Raw genomic sequence first — 8,567 nt, 5'->3', positions numbered from 1 at the left:
ATGCAACATGCAACAATTTCAACGATTTTGCTGAGTTACTGTTCATATAAGTGTAAGGGATGTGAAATGGCTAGCTAGTTAGCGGTGGTGCGAGCTAATACCCTTTCAATCGGTGACGTCACTTGCTCTGAGACCTTGAAGTAGTGGTTCCCCTTGCTCTGCAAGGGCCGCGGCTTTTGTGGAGCGATGGGTAACGATGCTTCGTGGGTGACTGTTGTTGATGTGTGCAGAGGGTCCCTGGTTCGCGCCCGGGGCGAGGGGACGGACGTAAAGTTAAACTGTTACATAAGGAAATCAGTTAATTGAAATAAATAAATGATGCCCCATCTATGGATTTCACATGCCTGGACGGGGGCGCAGCCATGGGTGGTCCTGGGAGGGCATAGGTCCACCCACTTGGGAGCCAGGCCCAGCCAATCAGAATTATACTCCTCCGCACCCCCCCCTCTGACGATCCCGCAGGTGAAGAAGCCGGATGTGAAGGTCCTGGGCTGGCGTGGTTACACGTGGTCTGCGGTTGTGAAGCCGTTTGGACGTACTGCCAAATTCTCTATAACAGCATTGGAGGTGCCTTAAGGTAGAGAAATTAACTTTACATTCTCTGGCAACAGCTCTGGTGAACATTCCTGCAGTCAGCATGCCAATTGCACGCTCCCTCAAAACTTGAGACATCTGAGGCATTGTGTTGTGTGACATTTTAGAGTGGCCTTTTATTGTCCCTAGCACAAGGTGCACCTGTGTAATGATCATGCTGTTTAATCAGCTTCTTGATATGCCATACCTGTCAGGTGAATGGATTATCTTGACAAAGGATAAAAATGCTCACTAACATGGATATAAACACATTTGTGCACAACATTTGAGAGAAATAAGCTTTTTGTGCATATGGAAAGTTTCTGGGATCTTTTATTTCAACTCATAAAACATGGGACCAACACTTTACATGTTGCATTTATATTTTTGTTCAGTGTATTAAGCGAACAACAGAGCAGTGGAAGGACAACCCGTGAACTGGGGATGTTACGTGTTGTCTTACCCAGTCTCCCTTGCAGGATCACCACGTGCGGCTCTGTATTTAGGGGAAAGTCATGAGTCACAAGATGGCGGGTACACCCGAATGGATGTTGGACTTGGAGTCAGTGGAACCCACTGGTGAAACAGAGAAGACACTCTCTGTACTAGTGAGTTTTGGTGCAGAGTTTATACAAGATGAAGTCAAGTTAGGATGTGTCAGTTTTTGTCCCGAATCCATTACAGTTTTTTAGGTGTCAAGCTTATGGTCATGTGGAAGCAGTGTGTAGAAGGGAAATTCCTAGATGTGAGAACTGTGCTGGAGGACACGAGACAAAAGAATGTCTAGTATTGGTGGAAAAAGTTGTGTGTGTAAACTGTAGGGGTACCCATGGTGCTGGAGATCAGAGGTGTCCGGTGAGAGAAAGACAGGTTGAGATTGCCATGATCAGAGTAGTGCAGAAGGTGTCATATGCTGAGGCTGCAAACCAACTGTCCTATTTTGTTTGCTTTTTCGCATTGTTTGTAACTTATTTTGTACATAATGTTGCTGCTACCGTCTCTTATGACCGAAAAGAGCTTCTGGGCATCAGAACAGTTACTCACCTCGAACTGGTCAAAGATTCTTTCTCAAGACCAGGCCCAAATCCCTGTCATTTGCGTGAAGAAAAGACAGAGAAAAAAGGGGCGGAGGTTGGGGTGCCTTGTGAGAATTCGTAGGCGAGTGAGTAAACCTTCACTACCATCCGTAATACTGGCCAACGTGCAATTATTGGAAAATAAACTGGACGATCTACGATTAAGACTATCCTACCAACAGGACATTAAGAACTGTAATATATTATGTTTCACGAGTCGTGGCTGAACGACGACACAGATAATATAGAGCTGGCTGGGTTTTCCGTACATCGGCAGAACAGAGCAGCTTCGTCTGGTAAGACATAGGGCGGGGGTGTGTGTCTATTTGCCAATAACAGCTGGTGCGCGCCATCTAATATTAAAGAAGTCTCAAGGTATTGCTCGCCTGAGGTAGAGTACCACATGATAAGCTGTAGACCACACTATCTACCAAGAGAGTTGTCATCTATATTATTCGTAGCTGTCTATTTACCCCCACAAACTGATGTTGGCACTAAGACCGCACTCAACGAGCTGTATAAGGTAATAAGCAAACAAGGAAATCCAGAAGGGGCGCTCATAGTGGCCGGGGACTTTAATGCAGGCAAACTTAAATCCGTTTTACCTTTCAACCAGAGGGGGAAAAAACTCTTGACCACCTTTACTCCACACACAGAGACGCATACAAAGCTCTCCCTCCCTCTCCATCCATTTGGCAAATCTGACCATAATTCTATCCACCTGATTCCTGCTAACAAGCAAAAACTAAAGCAGAAAGTACCAGTGACTTGCTTAGTCGGAAGTGGTCAGATGACGCGGATGCTACGCTACAGAACTGTGTTGCTAGCACAGACTGTAAGATGTTCTGGGATTCATCCAATGGCATTGAGTAGTATACCACCTCAGTCACCGGCTTCATCAATAAGTGCATTGACGATTCCATCCCCACAGTGGTAGTGCGTACATATCCCAACCAGAAGCCATGTACTGCATTAAAGGCAACATCCGCACCAAGCTAAAGGCTACAGCTGCCGCTGGGACATTAATCCGGACGCTTATAAGAAATCCCGCTACGCCCTCAGACGAACCATCAAACAGGAAAAGCGTCAATGTAAGACTAAGATTGAATCCTACTACACCGGCTCTGATGCATGTTAGATGTGGCAGGGCTTGCATACTATTACAGACTACAAAGGAAAACCTACAGTAGTTGCGAGATGCCCAGTGATGTGAGCCTACCAGACAAGCTAAAAACCTTTTATGCTCGCTTTGTGGCAAGCAACACTGAAGCATGCATGAGAACATCAGCTGTTCCGGACGACTGTGTGATCACTCTCTCCGTAGCCAATGTGAGCAAGACCTTTAAACAGGTCAACGTTCACAAAGCCGCTGGTCCAGACGGATTACCAGGACGTGTACTCAAAGCATGCTGGACCAACTGGCAAGTGTCTTCACTGACATTTTCAACCTCTCCCTGACCGAGTCTGTAATGCCTACATGTTTCAAGCAGACCACCATCGTCTCTGTGCCCCCAAAAAGTGAAGGTAAGCTGCCTAAATGATTACCGTCGCATAGCACTCACGTCGGTAGCCATGAAGTGCTTTGAAAGGCTGGTAATGGCTCACATCAACACCATCATCCCAGAAACCCTAGACCCACTCCAATTCGCATACCATCCCAAAAGATCCACAGATGACGCAATCTCAATCACACTCCACACTGCCCTTTCCCACCTGGACAAAAGGAACACCTATGTGAGAATGCTGTTCATTTACTACAGCTCAGCTCAGCGTTCAACACCATATTGCTCCATAGTGCTCAGCTCAGCATTCAACACCATAGTGCCCACAAAGCTCACAAAGCTCATCACTAAGCTAAGGACACTAGGACTATTTTGTTTTTTTACGTGTTATTTCTTACATTGTTACCCCAGGAAATCTTAGGTTTTATTACATACAGTCGGGAGGAACTATTGGATATTAGAGCAACGTCAACTCACCAACATTACGACCAGGAATACGACTTCCCCGAAGCAGATCCTCTGTTTGGTCCACCACCTAGGACAATGGATCGGATCCCAGTCGGCGATCCAAAACAACGGCGCCGCAGAGGGGGCAGACGTAGCGGTCTTCTGGTCAGGCTCCGTAGATGGGCACATCGCGCACCGCTCGCCGAGCATACTACTCGCCAATGTCCAGTCTCTTGACCACAAGGTAGACGAAATCCGAGCAAGGGTTGCCTTCCAGAGCGACATCAGAGACTGTAACGTTCTTTGTTTCACGGAAACATGGCTCACTCGAGACACGCTATCGGAGTCGGTACAGCCACCTGGTTTCTTCACGCATCGCGCCGACAGAAACAAGCATCTCTCTGGTAAAGAAAAAGGGCGGGGGTGTATGCCTTGTGATTAACGAGACATGGTGTGATCATAACAACATACAGGAACTCAAGTCCTTTTGTTCACCTGACCTAGAATTCCTTACAATCAAATGCCGACCACATTATCTACCAAGAGAATTCTCTTCGATCATAATCACAGTCGTGTAAATTCCCCCCCAAGCAGACACATCGATGGCCTTGAAAGAACTTCCTTTGACTCTATGTAAACTGGAAACCACATATCCTGAGGCTGCATTTATTGTAGCTGTGGATTTTAACAAGGATAATCTGAAAACAAGGCTCCCTAAATTGTATCAGCATATCGATTGCGCGACCCGGGCTGGCAAAACCCTGGATCATTGTTATTCTAACTTCCGCGACGCATATAAAGCCCTCCCCTGACCCCTTTCGGAAAAGCTGACCACGACTACATTTTGTTGCTCCCATCATATAGACAGAAACTAAAACAGGAAGCACCCGTGCTCAGGTCTGTTCAACGCTGGTCCGACCAATCGGATTCCACGCTTCAAGATTGCTTCGATCACGTGGACTGGGATATGTTCCGCATAGCGTCGAACAACAACATTGATGAATACGCTGATTCGGTGAGCGAGTTTATTAGCAAGTGCATCGGTGATGTTGTACCTACAGCGTCTATTAAAACATTCCCCAACCAGAAACCGTGGATTGATGGCAGCATTCGCACAAAACTGAAAGCGCGAACCACTGCTTTTAATCAGGGCAAGGTGACCGGAAACATGACCGAATACAAACAGTGTAGCTATTCCCTCCGCAAGGCAATCAAACAAGCTAAGCTTCAGTATAGAGACAAAGTAGAGTCGCAATTCAACGGCTCAGACACGAGAGGTATGTGGCAGGGTCTACAGTCAATCACGGACTACAAAAGAAAAACCAGCCCGTCGCGGACCACAATGTCTTGCTACCAGACAAATTAAACAACTTCTTTGCTCGCTTTGAGGACAATACAGTGCCACTGACACGGCCCGCTACCAAAACCTGCGGGCTCTCCTTCACTGCAGCCAATGTGAGTAAAACATTTAAACGTGTTAACCCTCGCAAGGCTGCAGACCCAGATGGCATCCCCAGCCGCATCCTCAGAGCATGCGCAGACCAGCTGGCTGGTATGTTTACGGACATATTCAATCAATCCTTATCCCAGTCTGCTGTTCCAACATGCTTCAGGAGGGCCACCATTGTTCCTGTTCCCAAGAAAGCGAAGGTAACTGAGCTAAATGACTATCGCCCCGTAGCACTCACTTCCGTCATCATGAAGTGCTTTGAGAGACTAGTCAAGGACCATATCACCTCCACCCTACCTGACACCCTAGACCCACTCCAATTTCCTTACCGTCCCAACAGACGACGCAATCGCCATCACACTGCACACTGCCCTAACCCATCTGGCCAAGAGGAATACCTATGTAAGAATGCTGTTCATCGACTACAGCTCAGCATTTAACACCATAGTACCCTCCAAACTCGTCATTAAGCTCGAGACCCTGGGTCTCGACCCCGCCCTGTGCAACTGGGTCCTGGACTTCCTGACGGGCCACCCCCAGGTGGTGAGGGTAGGTAACAACATCTCCACCCCGCTGATCCTCAACACAGGGGCCCCACAAGGGTGCGTTCTCAGCCCTCTCCTGTACTCCCTGTTCACCCATTACTGCGTGGCCATGCATGCCTCCAACTCAATCATCAAGTTTCCAGACGACACTACAGTGGTAGGCCTGATTACCAACAACGACGAGACGGTCTACAGGGAGGAGGTGAGGGCCCTCGGAGTGTGGTGTCAGGAAAGTAACCGTTCACTCAATGTCAACAAAACAAAGGAGATGATCGTGGACTTCAGGAAACAGCAGAGGGAGCAGCTCCCTATCCACATCGACGGGACAGTAGTGGAGAAGGTGGGAAGTTTTAAGTTTCTCGGCGTACACATCACGGACAAACTGAAATGGTCCACCCACACAGACAGCGTGGTGAAGAAGGCGCGGCAGCGCCTCTTCAACCTCAGGAGGCTGAAGAAATTCGGCTTGTCACCAAAAATACTCACAAACTTTTACAGATGCACAATCGAGAGCATCCTGTCGGGCTGTATCACCACCTGGTACGGCAACTGCTCCGCCCACAACCGCAAGGCTCTCCAGAGGGTAGTGAGGTCTGCACAACGCATCACCGGGGGCAAACTAACTGCCCTCCAGGACACCTACACCACCCGATGTCCCAGGAAGGCCAAAAAGATCATCAAGGACAACAACCACCCGAACCACTGCCTGTTCACCCCGCTATCATCCAGAAGGCGAGGTCAGTACAGGTGCATCAAAGCGAGTACCGAGAGACTGAAAAACAGCTTCTATCTCAAGGCCATCAGACTGTTATACAGCCATCACTAACATTGAGGGGCTGCTGCCAACATACTGACTCAAATCTAGCCACTTTAATAATGTGTATAAGGTAGTTGTTGTGAAATTGTTAGGTTAGATTACTTGTTAGATATTACTGCATGGTCGGAACTAGAAGCACAAGCATTTCGCTATACTTGCATTAACATCTGCTAACCATGTGTATGTGACAAATAAAATTTGATTCGATTTGATTCCCTCTGCAACTGGATCCTGGACTTCCTGACGGGACGCCCCCAGGTGGGAAGGGTAGGCAACAGCACATCTGCCACGCTGATCCTCAACACTGGGGCCCCTCAGGGTTGCGCGCTTAGTCCCCTCCTGTATTCCCTTATCACCCACGACTGTGCGACCAAACACGACTCCAACACCATCATTAAGTTTGCTGGCGACACAACAATGGTAGGCCTGATCACCGACAACAACGAGACACCCTAAAGGGAGGAGGTCAGAGATTTGGCAGTGTGGTGCCAGGACAACAACCTCTCCCTCAGTGTGAGCAAGACAAAGGAGCTGATCGTGGACTACAGGAAAAGGCGGGCCGTACCTGCCCCAATTAACATCGACGGGGCTGTAGTGGAGCGGGTTGAGAGTTTCAAGTTCCTTGGTGTCCACATCAGCAACAAACTATCATGATCCAAACACACCAAGAATGTTGTGAAGAGGGCACAACAAAATGTTTTCCCCCTCAGGAGACTGAAAAGATTTGGCATGGGTCCACAGATCCTCAAACAGTTTTACAGCTGCACCATCGAGAGCATCCTGACTGGTTGCGTCACCACCTGATATGGCAACTGCTCGGCATCTGACCGTAAGGTGCTACAGAGGGTAGTGCGTACGGCCCAGTACATCACTGGGGCCAAGCTTCCTGCCATCCAGGACCTAAATACTAGGTAGTGTCAGAGGAAGGGACAAAGAATTGTCAGACTCCAGTCACCCAAGTCATAGACTGTTCGCTGTTCATACCGGAGCGCCAAGTCTAGGCCCAAAAGGCTCCTTAATAGCTTCTACCCCCAAGCCATAAGACTGCTGAAAAATGTATCCCCCCTTTGTTTTTACACTTCTGCTACTCGCTGTTTATTATCAATGCATAGTCACTTTACCCCTACCTACATGTACACATTACCTCTACCCCCGCACATTGACTCGGTACCAGTATCCCCTGTACATAGCCACTTTATTGTTATTTTATTGTGTTACTTTATTTTGTTATTTTTTCAACTTTAGTTTATTTAGTAAATATTTTCTGAACTCTATTTCTTGAACTGCATTGTTGGTTAATAGCTTGTAACTAAGCATTTCATGGTAATAGACTTTGATTTGAAGAGCGTAGTAGATGGGTCCAGGGTGAGGGATCCTAAGAAGATCCCTGTAAGTAGGCTGAGGTCAATAGAGAGTGATAGGAATAGCATGTCCTTCACTAAGTTTTTTTTTTTTGGTGTTCATGGCCATGGTTGTCAACTGTACTGCAGGAATGGAACATAAATAACAGAGGATAGATGTTGTGATGGCAGCTGCAGAGAAGGACTTAGGTGTACGAGAGTTTACTGCAGAAGAGTTAAAAGGTGTTTTGAACGATAGTGTCCCATCCTCCCAGGCTGCTGGCCTGGTGTAGGATCAGATAGTGGAATAGTGATGATGTCTTAATGGGTGTACGGTTAGTTGGTAAGGCAATTTTTTCACAAAGTGTAATGAATTCATACTACAGAATAGTAGTGTGGTACACAGCCAATACAATAGGTGGTGGCATGCACCTATAAACTTTTTTTCATAATACTTAAGAAGAAGAAGAACAGCGGAAGAATTTAGAGTGAGTCCTAAATCCTAAACCCTAACCTTAACCATAACCCTTACCTAACCTTAAGCATTTTAAATGTCAACTTCAATGGGGTAGGGACGTCCCAAGGATTCCTGATAGCAAGGACCATTTCCAAATAGTTTTGTGGCAAACAATCGGTGTATTTGAGCAGTAAACCTAAAAGCGTCAGCAAACATAGGTTCGATTGGCTTTTAGCCGAACTCGGCTTGTTGAAGCAACCGTCTGTGCTCTCATACTCCCAAAAGACTGTTGTTTGAAAAACGAGAAAAAAATTGCAATATTACCGTTGTTTGTCCCTCTTGGGCCACTATAGCAACAAC

The sequence above is a fragment of the Salvelinus namaycush genome, chromosome 3 (assembly GCF_016432855.1).
Source record: "Salvelinus namaycush isolate Seneca chromosome 3, SaNama_1.0, whole genome shotgun sequence".
Lineage (NCBI taxonomy): Eukaryota > Metazoa > Chordata > Actinopteri > Salmoniformes > Salmonidae > Salvelinus > Salvelinus namaycush.
The sequence above is the reverse complement of the archived record's forward strand: the minus strand, read 5'-3'. Positions refer to the sequence as shown.